At 37.3% G+C, this 14,706-nt stretch overlaps 1 protein-coding gene across 2 annotated transcripts in view; it reads right to left on the reverse strand.

The window, feature by feature from the left end:
* Window positions 1-14,706, reverse strand: part of PTH2R (parathyroid hormone 2 receptor) — a gene marked incomplete at both ends in the record, with an annotated part of 88,831 nt that overhangs the window by 60,271 nt on the left and 13,854 nt on the right. The window lies entirely within an intron of this gene.

The raw sequence follows: 14,706 nt of genomic DNA on the forward strand, positions 1-14,706 counted from the left end.
TTTTTTTTTGGTCTGATGCAGGAGCTAGAAATCTGCAGGTCAGGAAATCAAAAAGAGAAGATAAATGTAAAGGGAGGGAAAATGAGAACAAACTGGAACCATGAGCATGAGCTAGAAACCCTAAGGACACACTAAAATACATGTGAATTCTTGGTGCCTCCAACCTTCATGTTGCCGGTGTTCCGAAGAAGCTGGCATTCTTTATCATGGACCTAAACACACACTTAGCCCAAGAATCAGAGAAGTTAAAGGAGGACCCAGGAAAAGATGAAACAGCTGCAGGCCTGGCTACTGTCCCTTCCCAGTGAGATGAGCCCAAATATAAGCAATAATGTGTGTGAGATATGAAAGTACCTGCCTTGACCATCTGAGTGTAAAAAGACAAAATGGCTGCTGCTTCACTTCTGCCCGCCGGTGCTCATGAAAAAAATGTCTTGTGTGTCACCCTAACCAGAAACATAAAGGGAATGGGAATTCTGGGTTATACATTTTAACATAACCAAACTGACATATTACAAAGTCATCAAAATCCACCTCTGCCGACTTGGCACCCATACACATCTCTTCAAACCACAATGAACTTCCAGAAAACTCAATAACAAAGTCATGCTTCATCTAACATGGTACAATCCACTTGGTACAAAGCGTGATTCCAAAAGAACAGAATTTTAAGTAGAAAAAGTCTGTATTCATCATCTCTAGCTATGTAACAAATTTACCCAAAACTCTTTGGCTTAAAACAACAAACATTAATTATCTCACAATTGAGAGAGGCTTAGCTGGGTGGTTCTGGGCTCAGTCTCTTAAGAGATTTCAGTTAAGACTTCAGCTATAGACATTGTCACGCAGACTTGACTGGGACTAGAGAATCCACTTCCAAGATGGTGCCCTCACAAAGCTATTGGCAGAGGACTTCAGTTCCTCAGTGGCCGATGAGAAGAAATGTTAGTTCCTCACCACACAGTTCTCTTCATATGGGTGCCTGAGTGTCTTTACAACATGACAACTGGCTTCCCACAGATGAGTGATTCCAGAGAGAAAGCAAGGGGAAACCAACTATGTCTTTTATGATCTAATCTCAGATGTCACTCATGGTCATTCCCATCATATTCCATTAGCTAAAAGCAAGCCACCAAGTCTCACTTAAGAGGAGAGGAATTAATCTCTATCTTTTAAAGAGAGATATCAAAAAATTTATAAATATATCTTTAAACAACCACAAATTTCTATAGGTGGTCCATAGAAAGAGAATACTGAGTATTATGGGTTTTGTACGTTTATTAATAATCATAGGGTCCAGGGGAACCTCGGGGGGCTCAGTTGGTTAAATGTCTGCCTTCAGCCCAGGTCATGATTCCCGGGTCCTGAGATCCAGCCCCATGTTGGGCTCCCTGCTCAGCGGGGAGTCTGCTTCTCCCTCTCCCTCTTCCTCTGCCCCTCCCCTGCTCATGCTCACTGTCTCTCTCTCAAATAAATAAATAAAATCTTTAAAATAATAATTATTAATAATGATGATGATGATAGAGTCCATCCAGAGTTTTGCATTTCTGTCTTTCTGTGGGCGACTTAGAAATTCTTAAATCAAATGAGAAGATAAAACTCATCAATTTACTTAAGTAACCAACTCCCAATAATACAACCTTTTGCAAACCCCAAATCTTTAATTTCAGGCTGCAAATACTTATTCTCTAGAACCATTCATTAAGGAGCATGGGAAAACAACCCTTTTTATGTTTTGCAATAAGACATCATGGATTAAACAATAGAAATAGAAAGATGTTTATATTATTAGCCATAAAAACCCAGAGATTATGACAATTATGATTTTAAATTACATAAAATGACAACCTGGCAGGTTAACTTCAAATGGAGAATATGGAAAAAATATCTATCATAAGAACTAGTTTCAGAATAAAAAAAGTCTTATTCCTGAAAATTATGAGTTTATTTCCCAATATTTATAATACAAAGAGCAGTTCGGTGAATAGTCTGGTATATAGTTTTAGAGACTTCTGAATAATATTCATAGTTCAGTGCTCACATTTAATGATATTTATGAAAGGAGACAATAAACAAAAACTAATTTTTTGGATTGGAATACACACCATAATTTAGCCATCAGGCAAACACAATGCAGATCTTGACTTAAAAGTAACTACACTAAAAATGAGCTATAAAAAGCTCACTTATCCAGAAGGGAGAATGAAATGTGGGCCTGATGAACCATCTGGGTAAGCATGGTAGTGAAACTGACTTCTTCTCATTCATTATCCAGAAACAGCCAAGCACCATTCATTTTTTGTTTTGTTCTGTTTTCTGGCTGGTTTTTTCTTTGTTTGTTTTTTCAATTCAATAGCTATTTTATTTTACTTCAATCCTAGAAAAACACTGGGTAAGCTGTGACCAAGTTTCAGAACTCTAAATTTGATTCAGAGAACTGTGACTTCAGTTATCAAACACGAATGCTGCAAATCATCCCTTGCTCATTTTTCCTTGAATAAATACATTTTTTTGTTTTCTTTTGTGCAGGTTATCAGGATAACCTTTTCAGGAACATAAGCATCATACATACTATAGCTTCTACAGATATTTTGCTCTACACAATGTGGCCAGTTTAACCAGGAACAAATTTGATTAGAATGTGCTAATCCATGATTTTTAAATTGCTCTTCAGTCATCAAGTGAGAATATGGAAAATGTTTAACATCTTTCATATTTCTCTTTTATATCTTTTATACCTTTTATAGCTTTCTCTTCTTCCTTAGTTACAAGTGTTCTTCACCATAGAGGGACAGTAAAATCATAGTGTACTTAAAACAGAAGAGGAGTTTTCATGGTCAATGTCTGTTACTCCAAAGGCAACAACTGCATCCAAATTAAAATGACACATTTAGTTAAAAAAATTTTTTTTTTCTGGATAAGTGATCATTTACAATGCAATTTGAAATAAAATATTGTATTTTATTCAAAGCACTTAAAGTTGTTGTAATAGGTACTGATCAATTAAAATTAGAACATGCAAATTCTTATAATTTCAATATTCACATTTATTCCATTTTTAAGTAAACATGAACCCATAAATCAGATGTTCTTAAAAAGAAGCATTCTGGAACTTCCACTTCTGCATGATGGAGTAGGTGTATTTTTCTCTACTTCTCCCAGGGAGTAGAACTAAAAACTCTTGACTTTATATATAAAATGAACATGAGATGATTCTGAAAGGCAGAAAGCTGACCAGCTGGGACCTCAGATCCCTCAGATCAGAACAACACAATGGTAAATTCTCTCAGTTTTCTTTTTGCCTTACGTATTTGGGACTTGGAGTTGAGAAGCTGGCAACAACAGACACTGACACAGAAAAAAAAAAAAAAAAAGCCTCAAGAAAACCACACTCTCCACAGCAAGGAAGGAGAGGAACAGCCTAACTAGACAGAAAGCTTTTACATAATAACAGCTCGACCTAAGCCAAACACCACACAAAAAACACTGCAGTTCTAACCCAACTGACACCAGCAAAGGCCAAGTGGAGATCCACCCTTAGTAGGTTGAAAGGAGGTAACACTACACTCTCTCCAGAGCAGTTTCAGAATGAAGTAGAGAGCCAGGATGTTCACCACGCTGGTCTGTAACATGCCCCTTCACGCCCCAGGTGTCAGTGGAGACCATGTGGAGAGCCTGGACTACCCTCTCCTGCTGGCAGTTAAAAGGTAGCCCTCTTTGGGGTGTTGTCAGAAAAGACCAAGTAGGGAGTCAGCCTAGCAATGAGACCACTCCTCTGTGGTGTCAGTGGAGACCATGTGGTGGGGGTAGAACTCATATCCCCACCCATCAGCAACAAAGTGCTCCCCACTTTGGGTGTCAACAGCAGCTGGCTTGGGAACCTAAACTTCTACTGACACCCTTACTTCCCCCAGTTCTGTTAATATCAGATAAAGTAGACTTCAGAGCAAACAAAACTACCAGAGACCAAGAGGGACATTATATAAGGATAAAAGTGTCATTCCACCAAAAAAACATAGCTATCTTAAAAGTATAAGCAACAAAAAACAATAAGGATGCCTGCACCTGGGTGGCTCAGTCGGTGAAGCAACTGACGGTTGGTTTTGGCTCAGGTCAGATTTCAGGGTCATGAGAAGCCCTCTGCACTCAGTGGGGAGTCTGCTTGAGATTCTCTCTCTTCTCCCTCTAGCCCACACACTCTCACTCTCTCTCTAAAATAAATAAATGAATCTTTAAAAAATATATATATATGAAGCAAACATTGATAGAATTTAAAAAGGAAATAGGCAAGTCCACAATTAAAGTCGGAAACTTCAGTACTCCTTGCTCATTTGATAAAACAAAGAGACAGAAAAGCAACAAAGATATAGAAGAACTCAACAACGCCATCAACCAAGAGGACCTAATGGGCATTTACAGAACACTTCACTCAACAAGGCAGAGTACAAATTCTTTCCAAATGCTCACAGAATATATATCAAGGCAAACCATGTCCTGGGCCATAAAACAGATCTCAACAAGTTTAGAACTGAAATCATACAGACTATGTTCTCAGATACAATAGGCTCAAACTAGAAATCAAAAACAGAAAGACAACAGGAAAATTTTCACACACTTGGAAACTAAACAACATACTTCTAAATAACCCATGGAGCAAAAAGAAAGTCTCAGGGGAAATCAAAACAATACACTGAACTGAATGAAAATGAAAATACAAAATATCAAAATGTGTAAGGTACAACTAAAGCGATGCTGAGAGAAATTTATAGCACTAAAACCTACACTGGAAAAGAAGAAAAGTCTCACATCAATAACATAATGTCTCACCTCAAAAACCTGGAAAAAGAAGAGAAAACTAAATCCAAAGCAAATAGAAAGAAGGACATAATAAAGATAAAAAAGGAAATCAGTAATTTTTTTTTTTTAAATAGAGAATATCGGGACGCCTGGGTGGCTCAGTTGGTTAAGCGGCTGCCTTTGGCTCGGGTCATGATCCCAGCGTCCTGGGATCGAGTCCCACATCGGGCTCTTTGCTCCGCGGGGAGCCTGCTTCTCCCTCTGCCTCTGCCTACCACTCTGTCTGCCTGTGCTCGCTCGCTCTCTCTCTCTAACAAATAAATTAAAAATAAATAAATAAAAATAAATAGAGAATATCAATGAAACAAAAAATTAGGCCTTTGAAAAGACAATAAAATTGACAAATTTCTAGCAAGTGAACAAAGAGGAAAAAAAGAATGAAAACACACAGTAAATTATAGAAATGGAGAACAGATTAATGGTTGCCCTGGAGTTGAGGAGGGGATGTGAGTGCATCCATAGAATGGCAACAGAAGGGGAATATTTTGGAAATAGTAAAGTTCTGTATCTTGACTACATCAATGTCAATAAAGTGGTCATGATATTGTACTATACTTTTTGTAAAATATTACCACCGAGAGAAGCTGGATAGAAGATACAGGGCTCTCTCTGTATTATTTCTTACAATTACATATGAATCTACAATTATCTAAGTTAAGTTTTTCAAATGAATCAATCTGTCCTAACTTGAAAAAACACAATATATATAAAAATATTACCTCATTTTAGTACATGATGATTTGCCACAAGGTGCTTGTAAAAAACAAATGTTTTGTGATGATTTGCCACAAGGTGGTTGTAAAAAACAAATGTTTTAAATAAGAAATGTCGGGGTACCTGGTGGCTCAGTGGGTTAAAGCCTATACCTTCAGCTCAGGTCATGATCCCAAGGTCCTGGGATAGAGTCCTGCACCGGGCTCTCTGCTCAGCAGGGAGCCTGTTTCCCCCCTCTCTGTCTTTGCCTGCCTCTCTGCCCACTTGTGATCTCTGTCTACCAAATAAATAAATAAAATCTTAAAAAATATTTTTTTAAATAAAAAATGTTAAAATCTGACTATTTTGTAATTTTGCAAAAATATCTCCTTTATAAAGTGAAATTTCTTTAATGCATATAATATTTTATTAGGAAGTTATTGTAATATTCATATACCAAATTTGACTCTAATTTGGAAAGGATTGAAAGACTATGTTTAAAGAGAATGAATCTCTTTGGACATTCTACTTTCCATAGTCCAAGAGAAAGGTGAGTTGGTCTGTAATAAGGAATTTTGTTTAGAATTCAGGATTGGTCATGCAGCCTAGTATTAATGAGCTAATCAGTTTTATTAACTTTCTACTTCATGTTTTCACACAGGCCTCAAAAGAGTTCATACAAACATATTAATATTTTTTTACTTAACTTAAATACTAATTTCATTCCCAAGAATATGATTCCCTTGAGAGTAGCCAAAGATTTTATATTGTGGAGAATGAAACATGTTTTTAATTATTTAGAATTTATTGTCTATAATACTGGGTTCGAATAGAGAAAAGGATTCTGTTACAATAAACTGATAGCTTTGGGGAAAATATTGAACCATCCACTTTTAATTAAAACTCCAACTATGAAATTGTTTCCCCATTTGTCCTTTTTTAATTCAAAGTAAAACAAGTTATATGGATAAAACACACAGCATAAATACACATACACACACACACATACACACACACACACAACCCAAACACAGGTGTCCATACTTCTCAAGTTTTTTAATCCTTTCACAAATTGACCTCTAACTCAAAACTAAATCTAAAGACCAGTCCATTTTTCACATTAGGCAATAAACCATGAAACTTCCATGACCCTGTTCATGCAGAAAGCAAATGGAATTTAAGAATACAATGGACTTATCCGTGGCCTCATTCAAAATCAGTTAGGATTTCAGCATTAGGAGAGTGATCACAAAGAACTGTCATCCTTCACACCTATCATCCACCCTTTCTCTTTCATTTTAACCACACGAATTTATTAGATATTTGTAGAGTTCCAATTACTATTTAGAAACCAAGCATAGTTAATTATTCAAGTCATCTCATGATTATAGAAATGGAGAACAGATGAGTGGTTGCCAAGTACTAGAGAGAGCAAGGGACAAGGTAGAAGGAAGAGGCTGTGGCTATGGAAAGGTAGCAGGAGGGATTCCTGTGTTGAAACTGTTCTGCATTTCGATTATGGTGGTGGTCAAGGGCATTTATGCATGTGATAAAACTGCATAAAACTGAATGCACACACATACCAACGAATGCATATAAGACCAGTGAAAGCTGAATTAAGTAGGTGGATTATATAAAAATGAATTTCCTACTTGGGCTATTGTATTATAGTTATGAAAGACATCACCAAGGGAGCACTTGGATGAAAGGTATATAGAATTCCTGTATTATTTCTTACGTACATGTGAACCTACAATTTTCTCAAAATACTTTCTTTATTCATTTATTAATTTCTTTATTAACTTATTCATTATTATTTCTTTATTCATTTATTCATTCTTTATTCATTTATTTTAGTGAATTGTATTTAGTTTAATGATGATAACCATGACAGAGAAAGACTAACTAAATTTTTTTTTAATTTATTTATTTGACAGACAGAGATCACAAGTAAGGAGCGAAGCAGGCAGAGAGAGAGGAAGGGAAGCAGGCTCCCTGCTGAGCAGAGAGCCCCATGTGGGGCTCGATCCCAGGACCCTGGGATCATGACCTGAGCTGAAGGCAGAGGCTTTAACTCACTGAGCCACCCAGGCGCCCCAAGACTAACTAAATTTTAAATTAAATACAATATAATCTATTAATTTGAGCTAAATTAAGTGCAAATATATTAAAACTATTTGGCAAAGAGTTTTAGTGCAAAAAAAATCATGCATTAGGTAGCCCCCCATAATTTATAGGCTCCTATAAATATGAAAATTCTCTATCTTCTCAAACAAAACCAATTAGAACTGACAATTTTAAATTCCTACCCATTACCAAATCTCCCAAGCAAGAGATTAAGTGTCAACTATTAATCACCAACTAATTTAAAATAAATCCCTTGGAAATTCAGTGAAGTAACTCTATCTTCCTCAAAAGTAATTTACTTATTTTATGGAAGTTGCCATCAAAACACAAATTCTGAATTAGCCAAGTTAAGAACTAGGCCCACAGGATCAAGCAGGTGTGTGCAACATTCAATCCTCAAGTCAAAATCTCCATTTTCAAATCTCAGCAAAATTGGCCCAAGAACTTTAGTTACTTAAAAATCTAACTAGCTAGTACATCTAAAATGACTTTTGAAGTCATTCCACACTAAGAATTTGGGAATTTTCTATGAACATAGAAACTAAGAACTAAGAATTTGGGAATTTTCTATGAACATAGAAAAGCTGAAATAATTACAGGTACCCCATTCAAATGGGGTACCTGTAATTATGGGGAAATACAGGACTTCGAAGAACCAGCATACCTGGTTTAATTGCACTTTGGCTTTATTGCCCTTCACTGATGCTGTTTTTTGTTTTGTTTTGTTTTGTTTTGTTTTTTCAAATTGAAAAGTTATGGCAACCCTGCATGGAATGAGGCTATCCATGCCATTTTCCAACAACGTTTACTTATTTCATGTCTCGGTGTCACATTTTGGTAATTCTTGCAATATTTCAAACCCTTTCATGTATCGTCATATTTCTTATGGAGATCTGTGATCAGTGATCATGATATATTGAAATCTTGAATGGTGGTTAGCATCTGTTCAGCAACAAAGTATTTTAAATTAAGATATGTACATTTACTATAGCACCAAAAACCATAAGATACCTCGGAATAAACCTAACCAAAGAGGTTAAAGATCTGTACTCAAGGAACTACAGAACACTCCTAAAAGAAATTGAAGAAGACACAAAAAGATGGAAGACCATTCCATGCTCTTGGATGGGAAGAATAAACATCGTTAAAATGTCTATACTGCCCAGAGCAATCTATACTTTTAATGCCATTCCAATCAAAATTCCACCAGTATTTTTCAAAGAGCTGGAGCAAATAATACTAAAATTTGTATGGAATCAGAAGAGACCCCGAATTGCTAAGGAAATGTTGAAAAACAAAAATAAAACTGGTGGCATCACGTTACCTGATTTCAAGCTTTACTACAAAGCTGTGATCACCAAGACAGCATGGTACTGGCATAAAAACAGACACATGGACCAGTGGAACAGAGTAGAGAGCCCAGATATGGACCCTCAACTCTATGGTCAAATAATCTTTGACAAAACAGGAAAAAATATCCAGTGGAAAAAAGACAGTCTCTTCAATAAATGGTGCTGGGAAAACTGGACAGCTATATGTAGAAGAATGAAACTTGACCATTCTCTTACACCGTACACAAAGATAAACTCGAAATGGATAAAAGACCTCAACGTGAGACAGGAATCCATCAGAATCCTCGAGGAGAACATAGGGAGTAACCTCTTTGATATCAGCCATAGCAACTTCTTTCAAGATATGTCTCCAAAGGCGAAGGAAATAAAGGCAAAGATGAACTTCTGGGACTTCATCAAGATAAAAAGCTTCTGCACAGCAAAAGAAACAGTCATCAAAACAAAGAGGCAACCCACGGAATAGGAGAAGATATTTGCAAATGACAGTACAGATAAAAGGTTGATATCCAGGATCTATAAAGAACTCCTCAAACTCAACACACACAAAACAGATAATCATATTAAAAAATGGGCAGAAGATATGAACAGACACTTCTCCAATGAAGACATACAAATGGCTACCAGACACATGAAAAAATGTTCATCATCACTAGCCATCAGGGAGATTCAAATCAAAACCACATTGAGATACCACCTTACACCAGTTAGAATGGCCAAAATTAGCAAGACAGGAAACAACGTGTGTTGGAGAGGATGTGGAGAAAGGGGAACCCTCTTACACTGTTGGTGGGAATGCAAACTGGTGCAGCCACTTTGGAGAACAGTGTGGAGATTCCTCAGGAAATTAAAAATAGAGCTTCCCTATGACCCTGCAATTGCACTGCTGGGTATTTACCCCAAAGATACAGATGTAGTGAAAAGAAGGGCCATCTGTACCCCAATGTTTATAGCAGCAATGGCCACGGTCGCCAAACTGTGGAAAGAACCAAGATGCCCTTCAACGGATGAATGGATAAGGAAGATGTGGTCCATATACACTATGGAGTATTATGCCTCCATCAGAAAGGACGAATACCCAACTTTTGTAGCAACATGGACAGGACTGGAAGAGATTATGCTGAGTGAAATAAGTCAAACAGAGAAAGTCAAGTATCATATGGTTTCACTTATTGGTGGAGCATAACAAATAATATAGAGGACAAGGGTAGATGGAGAGGAGAAGGGAGTTGAGGGAAATTGGAAGGGGAGGTGAACCATGAGAGACTATGGACTCTGAAAAACAACCTGAGGGTTTTGAAGGGGCGGGGTGGGAGGGTGGGGGAACCAGGTGGTGGGTATTAGGGAGGGCACAGATTGCATGGAGCACTAGGTGTGGTGAAAAAACAATGAATACTGTTACGCTGAAAATAAATAAAAAATTAAAAAAAAAAAAAAAAAAGATATGTACATTTTTTTCAGACATAATGTTATGACACACTTAATAGAATACAATATGTATAAATAAAATTTTTATATTTACTGGGAAACCCAGTAATTTATTTGACTCATTTTCTTGCAATATTAATTTATTATTAAACCAAACCTGTAGTATCTCCAGGGCAAACCTGTGGATCATAAGTGTTCTCACCATACACACACACAAACATACACACACACACACACACACACACACACAGAGTGAGGTGATGGATGTGTTGATTAACTTGATAATGATAATCATTTCACAGTGTGTATATATATGTGTGTGTTAAATTATTGTGTTGTACACCTTTAAAAGAATCACATTATACAACCAAAAAAAAAAAATGAAATGCAATACAAAATAAAAAATCTAACCCCACCCTAACAGTGTTGGCCTGTTTGGGGATATGAAAAATCATCAAGAAGATGATTATTTCCTTCAGGCAGTTGGCAACCAAAATTTGAAATACAGAAAATCAGGCTGCTGGCCAAATTGCAGCGAAAACATTTCATCCATTTGTATCTATAGCGTCACCACCCCGGGCAACACATCTGTCACACAGCATTGCTGTGGGATCCTGAGAAAGAGTAGTGGCAGGGAAAAATAACATGGTTGATATCCAATGAGAATAAGAAGGCTAATTTTGAGCAAAAGCAATGAGGGAAAATTGCTATTAATAATGAGGTCCAGAGAGAGGCAAGATGGCAGAGGACTAGCAGACTGATAGGACATTAGGTCCCAGGAGTTCAGCTGGGTAGTTAATAAACCATTCTGAACACCTACAAACTCAACAGGAGATAGAAGAGAAGAAGAGCAGCAATTCTAGGAACAGAAAATCAACCAGTTTCTGAAAGGTAGTATGTGCAGAGAAGTGAATCCCAAGTGACAGGAAGATAGACCACAGGGGAAGGCGCCTGCTCCCAGCAAGCAGTGGAGAAGCAGAGCACAAAATCAAAACTTTTAGAAGTCTGCTTCACTGAGGGACATCACTCCAGAGGCTAAGCGAAGGTGGAACCCTTGTGTGGAGTGTGGTCTCAGGTCCTGCAGGGTCACAGAAAGATCAGGGGTGTCTGAGTGTGGCAGAACTCCCAGATATCAGAGCAGGAAAGCCGACTACAGAGTCAGAGCCAAGGAGTGAGCTCTCACTCCTTGTTGAATTAATGGGGTTGCCATCAACTGTGATCCAAGACACAGTCAGGCCACTGCTCTTCAAGAAGGGACCCCACAAGTGACAGATCTGGAGAGACTCACCTTCCTCCTCCAGGAGTGGCAGCGCAGCAGGAATCTGCTGGGTTTGGAGACTCCAAACAGGGCTGTGCACCAGAAACAGAAATGCTTGGTCACAGGCAGGGTGAGCTCAGAGCAGAGCCGGAGACCAGGGAGATGGGAGTGATTGACTGCTTTTTTCTGAGGACACACTGAGGAGTGGGGCCCCAAGCTCTCAACTCCTCTGGGCCAGAGATTGGGAGGCTGCCATTTTCATTCCCATCCTCCAGAGCTCTACAGAAAGCATTCAGGGAACAAAAACTCCGGAGAGCAAACCCAAGGAGATTACTTAGCTTGGCCCCTGGCAAAGGTGGTGCAATTCCATCTCAGACAAAGACATTTGAGACTCACTGCAATATGCCCCTCACCCAGAAGATCAGCAAGAACATCCAGCCAAGACCAAGCTCACCGAAGAAGAATAGCAGAACTCCAGAGCTAGGGGACAGCAACACATAGAATTCATGGCTTCTTCCCCATGATCCTTAAGTCTTGCAAAGTTTATTTTTTTTTAATTTTATGTTTTTCTTATTCTACTTTTTTTTAACTTTTCCTCTTTCCTCTTTTAACATTTTTAACTAATTTATCTTAACAACATCATTCTTTAAAAAAATATTTTTAAACCTTCATTGTTATAGTCATATTTTACCCCTTTATTGATTATGTTATTTTTTGTATACATATAGGTTTTATTTTCTAAAAAATTTTGGGATACAATTTCTTCTAATAATTCAAAATATACCCTAAATCTAGCATATGGCTTTGTTCTAATCTTCAGCTTGAGCACATTCTCTTCTCTTTTTTCCCCTTTTTTCAACCAACTTATTAATTCCTTTTTTTAGAATTTTTTTAAATTCTCATCTTTACAGTTATACCTTACTTTTATTTTTGTATATATATATAAGTTTTTCTTTTTTAAAATTTTGGGAGGTAATTTCTTCTAAGAGACCAAAATACACCCAAAATCAAGTGGGTGACTCTGTTCTATTCACCAGTCTAATATTCATTTATTCATTTATTCACTTATTCACTTATTCATTTGTTTATTTTAATTTTTATTTCTTTTTCCCCATTCCTTCTCCCCCAGGTTTTGGGTCTCCTCTGATTTGGTTGGCCTACATTTTTGAAGTTTTTACCACCTTTAAGTACTTTATTTTTTTGTTCATATATTCTTATCTGGGTAAAATAACAAGGTAGAAAATCACACACACACACACACACACACACACACACACAAAAACAAGAGGAAGTACCAATGGCTACAGACCTAATCAGTACCTACATTGGTAATATGTCAGAACTAAAGTTCAGAATGACAATTCCCAAGGTGCTAGCTGGGCCAATAAAAGGCATGAGAGATATTAGAGAAACCCTTTTTGGAGAAATAAAATCTCATTCTGCAGAAATAAGGAAACTAAAATCTAAAGAAGTTGAAATGAAAAAAGCTACTACTGAGGTGCAATAAAAAATGGAGACTCTTACTGCTAGGATATATGAGGCAGAAGAGAGAATTAGTGATATAGAAGGCCAAATGATGGAGAATAAAGAAGCTGAGCAAAAGAGAGACAAACAACTACTGGACCACAAGGGGAGAATTCGAGAAATAAGTGATACCATAAGATGAAACAACATTAGAATAATGGGGATTCCAGAAGAAGAAGAAAGAGAGAGGGGAACAGAAGGTATATTGGAGAGAATTATAGTAGAGAATTTCCCTAATATGGCAAAGGGAACAAGAATCAAAATCCAGGAGACACAAAGATCCCCCCACAAAATCAATAAAAATAGGTCCACACCCTGTCATTTAAAAGTAAAACTTACAAGTCTCAGTGACAAAGAGAAAATCCTGAAAGCAGCTTGGGACAAGAAGTCTGTAACATACAATGGTAGAAATATTAGATTGGCAACAGACTTATCCACAGAGACCTGGCAGGCCAGAAAGAACTGGCATGATATATTCAGAGCACTAGATGAGAAAAATATGCAGCCAAGAATACTATATCCAGCTAAGCTGTCATTGAAAATAGAAGGAGAGATAAAAAGCTTCCAGGATAAACAAAAACTAAAAGAATTTGCAAACACCAAACCAGCCCTCTAGGAAATACTGTAAGGGGTTCTCTAAGCAAAGAGAGAGCCTAAAAGTAGTAGACCAGAAAGGAACACAGACAATATACAGTAACAGTCACCTTACAGGCAAAACAATGGCACTAAATTCATATCTTTCAATAGTGACCCTAAATATAAATGGGCTAAATGCCCCAATCAAAAGACATAGGGTATCAGAGTGGATTTAAAAAAAAAAAAAACACACATCAATATGCTGCCTATAAGAAACTCATTTTAGATCCAAAGACACCTCCAGGTTTAAAGTGAGAGGGTAGAAAGCAATTTACCACGCTAATGGACATCAAAAAAAAAAGCTGGGCTGGCAATCCTTATATCAGATCAATTAGATTTTAAGCCAAAGACTATACTAAGAGATGAGGAAGGACATTGTATCATATTCAAAGGGTCTGTCCCACACAAAAATCTAACAATTTTAAATATCTATGCCCCTAACATGGGAGCAGCCAACTATATAAACCAATTAATAACAAAATCAAAGAAACACATCAACAATAATACAATAATAGTAGGGGACTCTAACACCCCCCTCACTGAAATAGACAGATCATCCAAGCAAAAGATCAACAAGGAAATAAAGGCCTTAAATGGCACACTGGACCAGATGGACATCACAGGCATATTCAGAACATTCGGTCCCAAAGCAACAGAATACACATTCTTCTCTAGGGCACATGAAATTTCCTCCAGACTAAATCACATCCTGGGTCACAAATCAGGTCAAAACTGGTACCAAAAGACTGGGCTCATTCCCTGCATATTTTCAGACCACAGTGCTCTGAAACTAGAACTCAATCACAAGAGGAAAGTTGGAAAAAATTCAAACAC

This window comes from Martes martes (assembly GCF_963455335.1).
Source record: "Martes martes genome assembly, chromosome: 3".
Lineage (NCBI taxonomy): Eukaryota > Metazoa > Chordata > Mammalia > Carnivora > Mustelidae > Martes > Martes martes.